The 16079-nt window shown below is 44.6% G+C and overlaps 5 non-coding genes across 5 annotated transcripts; all 5 read right to left on the reverse strand.

Moving 5' to 3' along the window:
- Window positions 1-164: 164 nt before the first annotated feature.
- On the reverse strand, window positions 165-236 carry trnae-cuc (transfer RNA glutamic acid (anticodon CUC)). Its single transcript has one exon. It is a non-coding gene; the product is annotated as a tRNA-Glu (tRNA).
- A 341-nt stretch (window positions 237-577) lies between these two features.
- trnae-uuc (transfer RNA glutamic acid (anticodon UUC)) lies at window positions 578-649 on the reverse strand. The gene has a single exon. It is a non-coding gene; the product is annotated as a tRNA-Glu (tRNA).
- Window positions 650-1115: 466 nt separating this feature from the next.
- On the reverse strand, window positions 1116-1187 carry trnae-uuc (transfer RNA glutamic acid (anticodon UUC)). The gene has a single exon. It is a non-coding gene; the product is annotated as a tRNA-Glu (tRNA).
- Window positions 1188-1531: 344 nt separating this feature from the next.
- On the reverse strand, window positions 1532-1603 carry trnae-uuc (transfer RNA glutamic acid (anticodon UUC)). The gene has a single exon. It is a non-coding gene; the product is annotated as a tRNA-Glu (tRNA).
- Window positions 1604-2069: 466 nt separating this feature from the next.
- trnae-cuc (transfer RNA glutamic acid (anticodon CUC)) lies at window positions 2070-2141 on the reverse strand. The gene has a single exon. It is a non-coding gene; the product is annotated as a tRNA-Glu (tRNA).
- Window positions 2142-16079: the final 13938 nt, after the last annotated feature.

Genomic DNA, 16079 nt, shown 5'->3' on the forward strand with positions numbered 1-16079 from the left:
GTGCTACAGGGAAACAGTTGTGTTTAGCAGCGGAGCTAATTCGCAGAGCGACCACCACCAGTGGCAAGAAAACAGGAAATGACGCAGCACGCTTACCGTAATTATCAACATGATGCTCTCCTATGTACCCAAATTTGATTCCAATTGAGTTTTCAATAGCTTAATTCCCTGACCGGGGATCGAACCCGGGCCGCGGCGGTGAGAGCGCCGAATCCTAGCCACTAGACCATCAGGGACATGTTCGAAATGTACCTGGTCAGGACTCTAACAGCTTTAAAATAACCAGGAGTTGAAGTACCACCATCTAATGACTTAAAGAAGTACTAACGAGAAGACAGATTGTTTGAAGCAGGGAGTGAAAAACAACCTTTTCGACCTGATATACACACCATGTAAAAGAGGAGCCTGTTTAAGACATGGACCTGCATCAAGCTAAAATACACTGTCGTGTTCTCTCCCCATTCAGCTCACAAAAGATCTACAACTGAACTTCCAGGGACCCAATTTATCTTACATCAGCAGGATTGGCAAGTCTATGAACACAAATTTGGCACTTATTGAGAGTTTAATAGTTTAGTTCCCTGACCGGGAATCGAACCCGGGCCGCGGCGGTGAAAACGCCGAATCCTAGCCACTAGACCATCAGGGACATTTTTCCTGTTTTGGAAGGCACCTTTTCAGGAATTTATGGTCATAAAAAGGAACAGGAGTTAAAGTAACACAATCAAATGACTTAAAGAAGTACTAACGAGAAGACATATTGTTTGATGCAAGGAGAGAAAGTGGCCATCTTTGTCGAACTGATATAACCATCATGTAAAAGAGGAGCCTGTTTAAGACATGGACTTTCATCAAGCTTCAATGCACTGTCGTGTTCTCTCCCCATTCAGCTCACAAAACTTCTACACCTCAACTTCCAGGGACCTAATTTCTCATACAACAGCAGGAAAGGTCTGTGACTTACAGCAATCATCAGTCCTTCACAGGATGACTAAGGACCAGCCTGTTTAACTGAACTGATAAGGATTGTGTAACATTCTCCACCTGATTCATTATCAACATGATGCTCTCCTATGTAGCCAAATTTGATTCCAATTGAGTTTTCAATAGCTTAATTCCCTGACCGGGAATCGAACCCGGGCCGCGGCGGTGAAAGCACCGAATCCTAGCCACTAGACCATCAGGGACATGTTCGAAATGTACCTGGTCAGGACTCTCACGTCTTTAAAATAACCAGGAGTTGAAGTACCACCATCTAATGACTTAAAGAAGTACTAACGAGAAGACAGATTGTTTGAAGCAGGGAGTGAAAGACACCATCTTTGTCGACCTGATATACACACCATGAAAAAGAGGAGCCTGTTTAAGACATGGACCTGCATCAAGCTAAAATACACTGTCGTGTTCTCTCCCCATTCAGCTCACAAAAGATCTACACCTTAACTTCCAGGGACCCAATTTATCTTACATCAGCAGGATTGGCAAGTCTATGAACACAAATTTGGCACTTATTGAGAGTTTAATAGTTTACTTCCCTGACCGGGAATCGAACCCGGGCAGCGGCGGTGAAAACGCCGAATCCTAGCCACTAGACCATCAGGGACATTTTTCCTGTTTTGGAAGGCACCTTTTCAGGAATTTATGGTCATAAAAAGGAACAGGAGTTAAAGTAACACAATCAAATGACTTAAAGAAGTACTAACGAGAAGACATATTGTTTGATGCAGGGAGTGAAAGTGGCCATCTTTGTCGACCTGATATAACCATCATGTAAAAGAGGAGCCTGTTTAAGACATGGACTTTCATCAAGCTTCAATTTACTGTCGTGTTCTCTCCCCATTCAGCTCACAAAGCTTCTACACCTGAACTTCCAGGGACCTAATTTCTCATACAACAGCAGGATAGGTCTATGACTTACAGCAATCATCAGTCCTTCACAGGATGACTAAGGACCAGCCTGTTTAACTGAACTGATAAGGATTGTGTAACATTCTCCACCTGATTCATTATCAACATGATGCTCTCCTATGTACCCAAATTTGATTCCAATTGAGTTTTCAATAGCTTAATTCCCTGACCGGGAATCGAACCCGGGCCGCGGCGGTGAGAGCGCCGAATCCTAGCCACTAGACCATCAGGGACATGTTCGAAATGTACCTGGTCAGGACTCTAACGGCTTTAAAATAACCAGGAGTTGAAGTACCACCATCTAATGACTTAAAGAAGTACTAACGAGAAGACAGATTGTTTGAAGCAGGGAGTGAAAAACAACCTTTTCGACCTGATATACACACCATGTAAAAGAGGACCCTGTTTAAGACATGGACCTGCATCAAGCTAAAATACACTGTTGTTGTTCTCTACCCATTCAGCTCACAAAAGATCTACAACTGAACGTCCAGGGACCCAATTTATCTTACATCAGCAGGATTGGAAAGTCTATGAACACAAATTTGGCACTTATTGAGAGTTTAATAGTTTAGTTCCCTGACGGAGAATCGAACCCGGGCCGCGGCGGTTAAAACGCCAAATCCTAGCCACTAGACCATCAGGGACATTTTTCTTGATTTGTAAGGCACCTTTATAGGAATTTATGGTCATAAAAAGGAACAGGAGTTGAAGCAACACAATCAAATGACTTAAAGAAGTACTAACGAGAAGACATATTGTTTGATGCAAGGAGTGAAAGTGGCCATCTTTGTCGAACTGATATAACCATCATGTAAAAGAGGAGCCTGTTTAAGACATGGACTTTCATCAAGCTTCAATATACTGTCGTGTTCTCTCCCCATTCAGCTCACAAAACTTCTACACCTCAACTTCCAGGGACCTAATTTCTCATACAACAGCAGGATAGGTCTATGACTTACAGTAATCATCAGTCCTTCACAGGATGACTAAGGACCAGCCTGTTTAACTGAACTGATAAGGATTGTGCAACATTCTCCACCTGATTCATTATCAACATGATGCTCTCCTATGTACCCCAATCTGGTTCCAATTGACAGTTTTCAATAGTTTAATTCCCTGACCGGGAATCGAACCCAGGCCTCTTCACTGCTGCAATTCCAGTAAGTAAGAGCTCTGGAGTTAGCTGCCCAGTAGTAGTGTTTCAGAATTGGTAAACTGAGACCACCCTTTTTAGTGGCCTTCTGTAGGTGAGGCTTGGATATCCTTTGTGATTTGTATCCCCATAGGAAAGGGACTATGATAGAATCGAGCTTCTTAAAAAAGGATGCATTTAAATATATGGGCAGGTTCTGGAAAAGATATAGAAGCCTAGGCAATCTTACCATTTTAATTGCGTTTACCCATCCTATCATTGATAAGGGCAATATTCTCTAGGACTCAATATTTTCTTTGAGTTTTTCTATTAATTCCGTGAAGTTACATTTAAAAATATGTTTTGGATCTCTTGTGAGCTTAAGGCCAAGGTATATGAAACAATCCTTCACTACACGGAAAGGCAGTTTTTCCCAAAAAAATTTGGTGAGTTTACCCACCAAAGGCATAAATTCGCTCTTTTTCCAATTCATAGTGTAACCAGAAATCTTCCCGAAGGAGTTTATAGATTCAAGAAGGATGGGAATGGAGGATGCCGGGTCGCCGAGACAGACGAGAAGGTCATCAGCATAGAGGGTCACACGGGTCTCAATACCTCCCAGTTTAATACCTTTAATGTCTTGATGTCCTCTAATTCCAATCGCCAGGGGCTCCAGCGCTAAGTTAAATAGCAAGGGGGACAATGGGTCCCCTTGGCGAACACCACATTGCAAAGAGAACGGTTTGGATCTGTCCCTATTTGTAAGGATGAAGGATTTTGGATCATTATATAATATTTGACCCATTCTTTGAATATATCTCCAAATCCAAACTTCCTGAGAGTATCAATTAGATAGGGCCACTCTATCATGTCAAACGCCTTGTGCGCATCTAAAGAAAGTATAGCAGGATTATCATCTTTGTCATGAACAGCGTACATAACATTTAAAATTTTGCGGACATTACAAAAAGAGTACCTGCCTGGAACAAAACCTGTTTGGTCTGGGTGGATTATGGTTGCTATATGGTTGCCCAGCCTTTTTGCCAATACTTTTGATATTATTTTCAAATCACAATTTAGCAGGGCAATTGGCCTGTAGTTACCAGGATCTGTTTCATCTTTCTCTTTTTTTAATAGGACACAAATGTTTGCTTCAGTCAATGAGGCTGGGAGCCTCCTGTTTTTAAAAGTATCGCAAATCATTCTCATTAATATAGGTGTTAGAGTATTTTGAAAAGCCTTGTAAAACTCTGGTCCAAACCCATCCGGTCCGGCTGCCTTTCCAGAAGGGAATGCTTTTATTGCCTCCTGTACCTCAGATGAAGAGAAATCGAAGTCCAAATTGTCCCTGAAGGCAGCATCCAATTGTGGGAGTTGAAGTGGTCCAAAGAAACGATCTAAGTCTTCCTGTGTAGCTGTCGATTTGGATGTGTAAATATCTGAGTAAAACTCCTGAAATAGATTGTTGATATCCTTTAAGTCAGTAAGCATAAGGCCAGATTTGGATTTAATTTTATAGATGGCTCGTTTCGCTTGTTCTCCCTTTAACTGTCTTGCCAATAACTTTTGTGGTTTGTCGCCAAACTCAAAGTGTCTCTGTTAAAGTTTGAGAAGTGTTTTACCAATCCGTTCCCCCAGGATGGAATTGTACAAATTTCAATTTATGTATATTCTTATGATCTGATTCAAGCAAAGACTTTTTATAAACCTGTCCAGCAACCAGCAATTCTCCATCTATCTCCTCCAATCTCTTTCTCCTAGCCCTTTTCAATGTAGCTTCATAAGAAATAATGTAGCCTCTAATATAAGCTTTCCCACAATGTTGAGTCATATAAGTGTTTCCCACAATGTTGATTCACTCACCTCCCTGTTGTCATTGACCTCCAGAAACTGAGAGATATTAGTTGTTATGTATTTTTTAAATGGTTGGTCTTGGAGTAAGAGGGGATTGAAACGCCAGGTATAGGCTTGGCTAGGGAGGGACATTCGGAGGTTCAACTCAACCGGACTATGGTCTGATATTATTATATTGTGTTATTTGACATTGTCAGTATTGGAGATCAGTCTAGAGTCGACTAGAAAATAGTCAATCCGTGTATAAGACTTGTGTACATTAGAATAAAAAGAATAATCACGATCAGATGGATGTTTCAGTCGCCAAATGTCTACCACCTTCTTTGACGTCATCAAATTATTGAGAGTTTTAACAGCCACAATACTGGGGGGAGGAGCTGAGGATAGTCTGTCCAGATATGGGTCAAGATAACAATTAAAGTCACCTCCAATCATTAAAGGCGGGGTCATCTGTATTTGGCCCATAGACATTGACCAGTGTTACGGGGAGTACATTTATATATCCAGTTAGAATTAAAAACCTGCCATTTGGATCAATTATGGATGACTGAAAACGGAAAGGTATATTCTTACAGAAAAGGATGGCCACGCCTCTAGCCTTAGATGTGAAAGGAGAATGATAGACCTGTGAGATCCAGTTAGCCCTCAGTTTCCTCTGCTGGGTGGCTTTGACATGCGTTTCTTGAAAGAAAATTCTGTCGGATTTCATCGCCTTTAAGTGTGCAAATACTTAACCACGCTTAACCGGGTGACCTAGCCCACGGACATTCCAGGAGAGCAAGGATATAGAATCAAGCATATTACTCATTTATGATACCTTAAACACAGGAGATTGAATAGCGACCAAGAAAATAATAATTACGCTATAAGCGAACATAAACTTAGCACTCGGCCTGGCAGGCAGCATCAACAAACACAAAATACAATTAACAGTTAAAAAGAACATGAACATAAACAAACCCCCCCCCCCCCCAAATGCTTCCCCAAATGCAGCAGAGTTACCCTCATCCACATCTGGGACCACCGGCTGAAAAAGCAGGGAGAAATTCTCCAAAACAGAGCCCCCCTTGTTGGCCCACACGGCACAGAACAAATTACACATTAAGAAGAAAAAAACAAAAAGATCGCCGTGGTAACAGTTCAGTGATCGTGGAACATACTCTGCGTTTGCATTTCGCATAGTAGCCTTTCAAAGTTTTTGCTCAATGAAGTTCTTCGCTGCAGCCGGGTCGTTAAATACCTTCACTTGCTCCTGATGATGAACGTGGAGTTTGGCAGGGAACCACAGCGACTGCCGGAACTCCTTCTCTCTCAGCACCTGTTGAACTTCGCGGAAGCCCCGCCGTTGCTCCATCACCTCCGCTGTATAGTGGGGGCAAATCAAGATTCGGTTTCCTTCGTATTCCATTGACTGCTGCCTCGCGAGCCGTATAATCTTCTCCTTCTCCTGTGCGAGGTGCACCCGTGCTATTATCGTGCGGGGTCGGGAGCCTTCTGCTGGTCTGGGCTGTGATGTGCGGTACGCCCTGTCAATGACTATTGGCTTAGTGAAGTTGTCGTCCCTGAGCAATTTGGGGATCAGGTTGGAGATAAACTCGGTTGGCCTCCCTTTCTCTTCACCTTCTGGGATGCCAACAATCTTTATGTTTTGGCGCCAGGACCTCCCTTCTAGATCACACAGCTTGGCCCTTAGTGTTTTGTTGTCCCGCTGTAGCTCCGTGACTGCAGTTTCCACGGCGTGGATGCGCTGCTCGTGGTCTGCGGCTTGATTCTTGGTGGCAGACAGCCTCTCCGTGAGCACCTGCTGGGCAGACAGAATACTCTGGAAACTCTGTTTCCAACTTATCGAACCGCTCGTTAAAGGACTGCAGGAGCTTGTTTGAGAGTTTCTGCCAGATAAGTGGGAGCTCATCCTCCTTCTCGAGCAGTGGCATGTCTGCGGGTGTCTTGTAACAGCTAGTGGCAGCTTCGGCTAGCTGGCGAGCTCCTTTTCCGGTTCGTGGAGTTTTAACTGACATTTTAACGGCCGTTTTTCGGTGGAGCAAGAGATAAACCGATCGTGAAGATTTTTAGAGCAAAAACGTAGAGTATAGCATTAAATTAGCGGTTAAAAAAGTAGAACTGTGCGAGCCTCGAGAAAACACGTCTACACTGCACTCATCTCACTAGCGCCCCCCCCCCCCCCCCCCCCTCACACATTCTAATTTCAAGATTACACACTAGGAAGGAAAAGGTTATTTATTAATCATTTGTAGAGAAAGCATTATCTGGCTCAAACTGCTTCTATCTTTATTCATTTAGAGTTGAGTCAGACACAGAATATAGCTAAAATATTGAAATCCTGACAAACCCTCTTTTCACTCCTTTTAATGGTGTGAACCACTTACTGGGGATTTCCATGTACCCCCAACCTTCATCCAATCCAGTGCAAACCCGTCCTCATCGTCACCTTCGTCCTCAGCATCAGCATCACCGTCATCAGCATCCTCAGCATCAGATCAGCTGGGGGGATGAGGCATGTTTTCCTCCATCAGAGCCGTGTAGATGATTCTATTTAGCAATTTCAAAGTCTGCAGCCATGTCTTGTCATGGTGCGCAAGGTGGAGAGGGCTCCAGCCACTCAGCCACCAGGGGCAGTTTGGTTTGGTAAAAATTAATTTCGAGAACTTTCTATCATAGTGCACACATGGGTTCTGTGTGACCCTTACTGATGTAAGGGGAAAGCTGTTCAGATATCAGCTGCTGTCAGATCTGCTCCAAAAACAAAATTATCATGACGTCAGTGCGATTTCTTTTTTAGTCCATTTGTTCTAGTGGGGTTTAAGAGTCACTGATCTGGATCTTAGCCTTGTGAAGATCCTTTCGTGGAATTGATACTCGCCGTTTGTCGGAGTGGACGATTTGCAGTTGTAACCGGATGGGAGTGGGTTGTGGAGACATGGAGCCCAGATCCCAGAGATTGAAAGGAAAACAGACAGAAAAGTGATTAATATACTGATTCGCGTAACTGAGTTTAAAGTAGATTATATAAGCTTATATTTAAAAAGGAAAATAAACAAATAATCAAAACAAACCAACATAGACCCTTCTTTTGTGGTCAACAATTTCTTTAAAATGTTGAGTAATAGAAGCCAAATAAGTGGACAATAACAATAAAAGATTCAAAAAGTGGCAGAAGAGTGACAGAAATCTTTGGCATTTCATAAAATATTTACTGATCAACAAGCTGAATTTTAATAAGCAGCAGATTGGTCAGCGTTTGAGTATTTGTGTTCAAACTTCATTACATGATATCACATACAAAGGACAAATGTGTGAGACAGCTGAAACAAACAACACAAAGTTAATAAAAGTCATTCTGCCACACTTTCCTTCATGATAAAATATAAAAAAAATAAAATAAACCGTATTGGATGTTAAGATAATTGTTGAAACAAAACATCTAAAGTTAAACATATAAACGAACAAACAAACAAACCAACGACCAAGCCTCCTTATGATCTCAACACCAGTGTCAAGCTGTAAGGATTCTGGCCTTCCCCAGATGGCTTTCTGACTCCCAAACACTCTTATCTCCCTCCTTTCATCCTCTTGTGCACGTATAAAATCTTTCTATCCCACATCTCTTCCCCTACTTTCTTTACCACTCAAGTTTTACATTCTATTATCCATCTCAGAGCAAGATATCATTGGATTGAAACCTCTCGCTCTTACAGATCTTTCTCCTTCCTAACCCTAACTTTATCTTTCTAGTCTTACTTCATCTCTCAAACATTCAGTCAACATTCTTTCACTTTCTTTGGCAAGTTCTTTACACGTATACCCTCACATCGATACATACAACATACATTCAAATGGCAGGCCTCTAGTCTAGTTTTTGTATTATTTCTGTCTCTCTCAGTCAGACATTTCCCTCTCTGTCTCAGTCAGCAAGCTGACCTTGACTTTTTTTCCTCTCCTCCTCCCTAGTTTTCACAGACACACTATTTTATTCACACTAGTTCGTTCAGAAAGAACTCCGTATATGATATAATCAATATTAATTTATAATTATTTGGAAGAGTAATTTCCTCTTCCAAAGTCTTTATTCGTAACAGCCTTCCGTTATTTGTGCCCAATTGAAAATACGTTGTGTCTGACTATTAAAGCTCCTCTCTTGTAAGACCAGGCCAACCCCTACCTCCAGAATCACAATCATATTTTTATGATCTCGGCGTCTTAAATTTAGGACCGATTTAAGCAACAGTGGTTCTGGCTAGTCAAGCACCTCACTTTTGTGTAGGCTGCTCAACTTCCTCCAGAATCCCACACTAACAAACTTAGTTTGCAGAGATGCAACATTTGCTCAAGTCGTCTTTCTTCTTTTAGTCCCGATTACCGGTGTGTCGCTTCTCCAATCTGAATTAGGTTTAAGGATTCGTGCGTCACAGACTTATCTGTTGGGCCAAGACTCTGCACTGTTTAGACTTACTGCTGTTACAAACAACCTTTGTTCATTCCCTTGATTAACATTGCTTTGCCGTAGATTTCATTGCCTCCTAAAAACACTACACATATTATTTTACCTCCTTCTCCTCTCCGCACACTCAGAATCCATAACTAGACAGAATTTGTTTTCTGCTTACCTTTTGGTTTGAGTATGTGGAGAATCGATAGGAGCAGCCTCGGACCTTGGGGGTCTCCGGTCTTTCTGGTCAAAAGATTCCTCCTCAGGATCACGTCGGTAATAACTTCTCTTAGGATCACGTCGGGGTCACAAAATTGTCAGGCGTGTTGCTTTATCCTAAATATGAGAAGATGAGCCGAACACGGTTTGTTCAATCAATTAGAAAGCAATGAAAGGGAACAATCAGCAAAGCAATGGGCATCCAACAAGTTGCATCAGAACACGAGACCCATCAGAACGCTTCAAATAGCCGGCGCCTGTCTATTTTCTAACAGTAGATCTTGGTTCTTCCTCCTCGAAAGTGCGCAGGCGTAGGCCATCCTCTTGGTATTGGAATAAGGAAGTGACAAGGAGCCACTCCCAAGACCTTGACACAGCTGATGGCATGTGGGCCAATGGTGTTGACAATTGGAGAAAAGATTATTGTGTTCTTGCTATATCAAAACTGTAAAGACAGAGATCGCATTTAGATTAAAAAACCTCTAGTGGCGTGGAGGGGAGATGCGCAAATCACACGTGTTCGATTTGCGCACACACCGGGCGGCACTTGCCTGATTACGGCACGTGAGGTGAGTGAGCACGGGTGAGGAAATAAAGGTCCGCGATTTCCGGCCGGGCTATGAAGGGTTTGTGCATTGGAGGACACGAGAGCACGCATTGGTATGTTATTTATATTTTGAACTAAGGTGTAGTTTGCACAATGCGTATGTTTCTGGCACTTTTTCCCGTTTGTCATGTCTTCTATGTGACAGCGCATGGGTCGGCGCAGACGTCCTTAGTGACGTCTTGAGCACGTTTGGTGGAGGCGCACATGGTGAAAATGTTTGTATGGAAGACCATTGTTGTTTTACATCATAGTGATATTGTAATTATATAGATTTGTTTATGATATCTAACAGATATTTGGATTTGATTTAAATGTTTGATTAGGCATTTTGATTTATTTGAACTAACTTGATTTAATTTGTCTTTATCAATAGGTTTTCAACCTAATCCTGATCCTAATCCTAAATCCGAATAAGACTACGGAATGTTTGTTGGTCATGTTCAGAAAGATTCATGTTCAATAAAATCAAGGAGAAGGATATGAGCTGTCCTGCGTCCTCTGTGTAACAGTGCCATTTCAAGTTGGGCAAGCACAGATTAAAACATCACCCAGATAACTTGACAGTTGAAAACCAGCGGAGCAGCTTGGAGAAGTGGATAAAAGGCCTTGGAAGTCCAGGAAAAGCTGTTGACGCAGAAGAAGAGAGCTGTGCTGGTCCGTGAGGTCAAGATGGCGGAAGACGTCGTGGAGAAGACTGTGAAGCAGCTCAAGAAGGAGAGAACCGCTGCGAAAAGCACCTTCACCAGACAGGCCAACTTCCTCAGCAAAGGGGCAGACAGCATGGTGGAAGCAGAGCTGAGGGAGGAGTTCGCCGAGCTCTCATACTGCCGGAAAATCGTTCTTGAAGCGAATGATGTTTATAAGACAGGGCTTTTGGCTGAGTCTCAAGAGCCAGAAGAGGAAGACGTGGTTCTTGAAGAGAGGGAGGAGCTAGACGTTGAGAGAGCCGCTAACGAAGCAGAAGCAAGGTTTGGAGAGGTGAGAAGAATTGTCCAAACAAACCTGTGGTCCAGATATGGCCAATACGCTATCACAACTGCAATCACTGAAGGAGAGAAGGCCTGCAGTCGGGCGGAGAAGTTACCTGTGGAGAGTACTCACCTGGATGCATATGAGATGCACCTGACTCTACTGGAGAAAAGGATCAATGAGGCTGCCAGAGTTATGTCAAACTGGGAGCGGTGGATCCCCAAGGCTGAAAGAAAGGAGCTAGATGGCAGGGTCAAGGACCTGAAAGCTTTGAACGGCAACCTTGAACTGAGGAAGGCTGAGTTTGTCACTGCACGGAGGATGTCGAAGGATGCGCTGGCTGCAGGAGCCTCAGGACTTGAAGCAGTGAGAGCACATCCCCCGCCAGCAAAACCAATTGTCAGGATAAAACCAACCACACTGCCCATCTTTTCAGGCTGCAAAAGAGAATACCACAGATGGAAGAAAGACTGGGAGAGCCTTCAAAGACAGGGAGAGCCGTCTGGCTCAGCCGAGGTCAAGAAAATTCAACTCCTGGACAGCGTGGATGACAAGATTGGGAAGGATATCCGGCTGTCAACCTACAACACTGCAGAGGATATGTTCAGAGTCATGGACAACCGGTATGGAAATAAATCGACCATTGCCATAGAAATCCTGGAGGAGTTGGAGCAAATACCCCCTGCAAGGGGAAGCCAGCCAAGGAGAGTCATCGACCTGATCCAAGCGGTGGAAAAATCCCTAGCAGACCTCACAGAGCTGGGAATCTCTGGCGCAATCAAGAACCCTCTCGTCATTAAATCCATTGAGAGCAAGTTACCCGACTTTGTAAAGAGAGACTGGCTAGCCTTTATGGTAAATTCTAGCAATAATGTCACCACAGACAACCACTTTGACATGCTCCTGAAGTTCCTAAAGAATCAAGAAGAGATCCTAGAGAGACTTGACCAGCTAAGGTTTGTGGAGAAGATGGAGAAACCAGAACCTGGGAAGAAATATGAAAGAAAGTATGCTTCTACAAGAACCACAAAGAAAGGAGGGCTGGAAGATGTGTGTGTTGTCTGCGGTGATGGAAGGCACAGTGACAAGATTTTCTTCTGTAGAAAGTTCAAAGGGCTGAAGCTACAAGAGAAGAATGCTATTGTAAAGAAGCTGGGAGCATGCAGAAAATGTCTTGGATGTCATGAAGATGATGGATACTGCAGAGACACTTTCCTATGCAGGAACAAAGACTGTAAGCAGGGAGACTCCTCAGATCACCATTACTTTATTTGCCCCAATGGAGAAAACAAGAGTGGAAATGAGAAGAGAAGTGGGAAAGATGGCAGAAGAAAGAGCAAACTAACAGCCGAACAGGAAGGATTCTTGGCTGAGCTGTCCTCAGTGCAAGCAGAAAGGTGCAGAATGGCATTCACGAACAAAGCTACAGAGGGTGGCATGAAGAACCACCAGTCCCAGCTATTGAAAAAAAGTGGCCTGTGCGAGCTTCCTGTCATTATGATGCTGATGGAGGTAACTGCTAATGCTGGGCAGAAGATTGGAGCTCTTGTTGATCTTGCCTCAGACACCAACTATATCACCCATAAGGCTGCACACAGGCTGAGGCTGCGGAGTGAAGAAATAACCCTGGTTGTGCATGGTGTAGGCGGAATGACCATCAAGGTGAACACGGAAAGATATCTTCTTCGAGTCAGAGTGAAAACCCCCAAAGGAGCGGAGAAGGCTCATGAACTGATCTGTTACGGCCTGGATGAGATTGCCAAGGTGCACAAAGTTGTCAAGCCGGAAAAGTTGCAGAAGTTCTTCCCAGAAGTGAAGCTTGAGGAATTAAGGAGGCCGGAAAAGATTGATCTGCTCATCAGCCATCGCGAGGGAAGACTTGCTCCACAAAGGGTTAAAGTTGTTGGGGACCTCGTCTTGTGTGAGAGTCCATTGGGAATGACAGTGGGCGGAGCACACCCTGACCTTTTCGAGGAGATAGAGGTGGCAGCACATGAGTCCAGAACACACTTTGCTCGCTCCATGAGAACTGCTGCAGTCAAGTATGAGGAGATAGTTGAGAGCCCAAGTACTGAAGCAGCCCGTATGCAGCGAAAGGACAGTGCAAAGGAAACGGTTACAGCTGCTGCAAACCGTGAGTTCCTGGAGTGGTGGAGATGGGACAGCATCGGAGCAGCCTGTGAGCCAAAGTGTGGAGGATGTCGCTGTGGAAACTGCCAACCAGGAGGAAAGGAAATGACACTGGCTGAAGAAAGGGAGCTTGAAATAATAAAAGAAGGACTCACCTATGTCCAAGGAGACTCTCACACAACATCGCCGCATTGGGATGCAAAGTATCCATGGACAGAAGATCCTGCCTCGCTCCCCAACAACAAAGGTGCAGTTGAAGCTACATTCTTGAGAACAGAAAGACAACTAAGGAGGGAGCCAGAGTGGAAATCAGCATACAGAGCCCAGGTCCACAAGATGGTTGAGAGGGGCGCAGCCGTAAAAGTCACTAATGAGGTCATCAGCAAGTGGACAGGACCAGTGTGGTATGTAAGCCATTTGGTGGCGCCAAACCCTCACTCAGTGACGACTCCAGTCCGGCTTGTGTGGAACAGCAGCCAGAAGTGCAGGGGAGTGAGCATGAATGATATTCTGCTAAAGGGGCCAGATGTTTTAAACCCGATCAGAGCTGTGCTGCTGAGATTCAGAAGAGGTGTGTATGCTGCACTTGGAGACATCAGGAAGATGTATAATTCAGTGTGGCTAGAAGAGCGAGAGATGCATCTCCACCGATTCCTTTGGAGGGACAATCCAGATGAGGAGATGGGTCAATATGCCATCACAAGGGTGAACATTGGAGACAGACCAGCCGGTTGCATTGCACAGGTAGCTATGCGGGAGACAGCAAGATTGGCCATCTTTGCTCACATGGAAGAGGAGCGCAGAGTCCTGGAAAAGGACAGTTATGTGGATGACATTCTAACTTCCCATAACAGCCTGGAGGAACTAGACAAGATGACTGAAGGCGTTGAAGAAATTCTGAGAGCCGGAGGCTTCTTTCTGAAACCGTGGGTCCGGTCAGGCCAAAGTGGGAGGCCGGAGGCTGCAGCAAAGGTCCTGACATCAAGAGTGGAAGGGATGGAGAAGAAAACCTTCATCCTCCCAAACCAAATGAGGGATGAAGATAACAAAGCCCTGGGCATTGGATACAAGGTGGAGGAGGACAAGCTCTACATGATGACCTCGATCAACTTTTCCAAAAGGAAAAAGAAGATGAGAGTAGGCAAGGATCTTCTCAGAATGGAGGTGAAACCTGGAACGCCTAACCCGCTGACAAGAAGGGACCTGTTAAGCCAAGTAGCTGGACTCTACGACCCCATCGGTTTGGTATCACCTCTGAAACAGAAGGGCGCTATCCTTGTTAGGAGAGCATTCCAGGAGGCAGGAGGAGGGAAGTTGACCCGTGAGACCTGGGATAAACCACTGTTAGAGAGCCTCAGAGAAGAAGCCATTCAGCTGTTTGAGGAGTATGCGCAGCTTGGACAAGTTCAGTTTCAAAGAAGCCTGACACCAGCTCACTGGAAAGGGAAACCATGGGGAATCACATTCTCAGACGGGAGTGACAAATCATATGGAGCTGTGATGTACCTGAGGTGGAACACTAGTAAAGGAGTCGATATCCGGTTTGTAGAGTCGAAAGCCAAGCTGACTCCACTGGATCAGAAAGGGGAGGCCGTGAAGGCTGAGATCTGCGGCGCTGTCTTTGCAGCCAGGCTCAGGAAGTACGTTGAGAAGCATGGAGGCCTGGAGATAGAGCGATGGCTCCACCTGGTGGACAGTCAAACAGTCCTAGGAGCCATTCAAAGAGAGAGTTATGGGTACCAAACTTTCTTTGCGAACAGAGTTGGTGAAATCCAGAAGGCTGGCTCAGTTGAAGACTGGTGGTGGATCCCTGGAGAGCATAACATTGCTGACATCATTACAAGAGGAGGCACTCATGAAGATCTAAAGGAGGATTCCACATGGCAGGATGGGCCAGAGTTCCTAAAGTGGCCAGTGGAGGAGTGGCCTAAAAAGTCAGCAGGAGAGGTTGCAGTGCACGCTAGAGAGAGTGTCAACAGACTCCAGAGAAAGGCATTCTCAGCAGGAATGACAAGGGCTCAAGCTAAGATAAGCCAAGCAAGTGCCCCACAAAAAGACCTGAAGGATGAAAGTGGAGAGAAAAGTATGGCCGCTGATCCAGCTCTTCTGGCAGGAAGGGCACCCAGGAGATGGGAAATAAAGAACCTACTGGAAGTGAGGAATTACAGCTCCTTGTCCAAGCTGGTCAGGATCATCGCCTGGATATGGCGAGCTGCCAAGAAGCGGATAGAGATGAAAAGCCAGTCAAGAACTCAAGAAGCTAAGCATAAAGTGTCATCACTAAAGGAAAAGGCCAAGCAAACTGTGCTTACAGTGAGAGAGCGTGAAGATGGCCTCAGGGATCTCTTTAGTGAAGCTCAGGAAGGTGTAGCTTTTCCTGACACTACCCTAAGCAGACTGGCAGTATACAGAGATGCGGACTCTGAGCTCTTGGTTTGTGGAGGCAGGATTCAGATGTTTGATGAAGACAAAACTGCAGTGCCCGTCTTACCATACGAGGCATGGGTGTCTACATTGCTGGCACAGGAAGCCCACAAGGCAAACCATGAGGGAATAGCAGGAACCTTGCTCAGGAAGAGGAAAAAAGCCTGGGTAATCAAAGGTCGAAGAATTGCAAAACAAGTAGTAGACAGTTGTGTGGTATGCAGGAAAAACAGGGCAAAACAGTGCCAGCAGATCATGAGTGACTTGCCACCAGAGCGAACAGGCCCAGCATTGCCATTTGAGTTTACAACCAGGGACCTGTTCGGACCTTATGAGGTAAAAGATGAAGTAAGGAAAAGGGTCAAACTCAAAGTCTGGGGGGTTGT

This window comes from Platichthys flesus, chromosome 2 (genome assembly GCF_949316205.1).
Source record: "Platichthys flesus chromosome 2, fPlaFle2.1, whole genome shotgun sequence".
Classification (NCBI taxonomy): Eukaryota; Metazoa; Chordata; class Actinopteri; order Pleuronectiformes; family Pleuronectidae; genus Platichthys; species Platichthys flesus.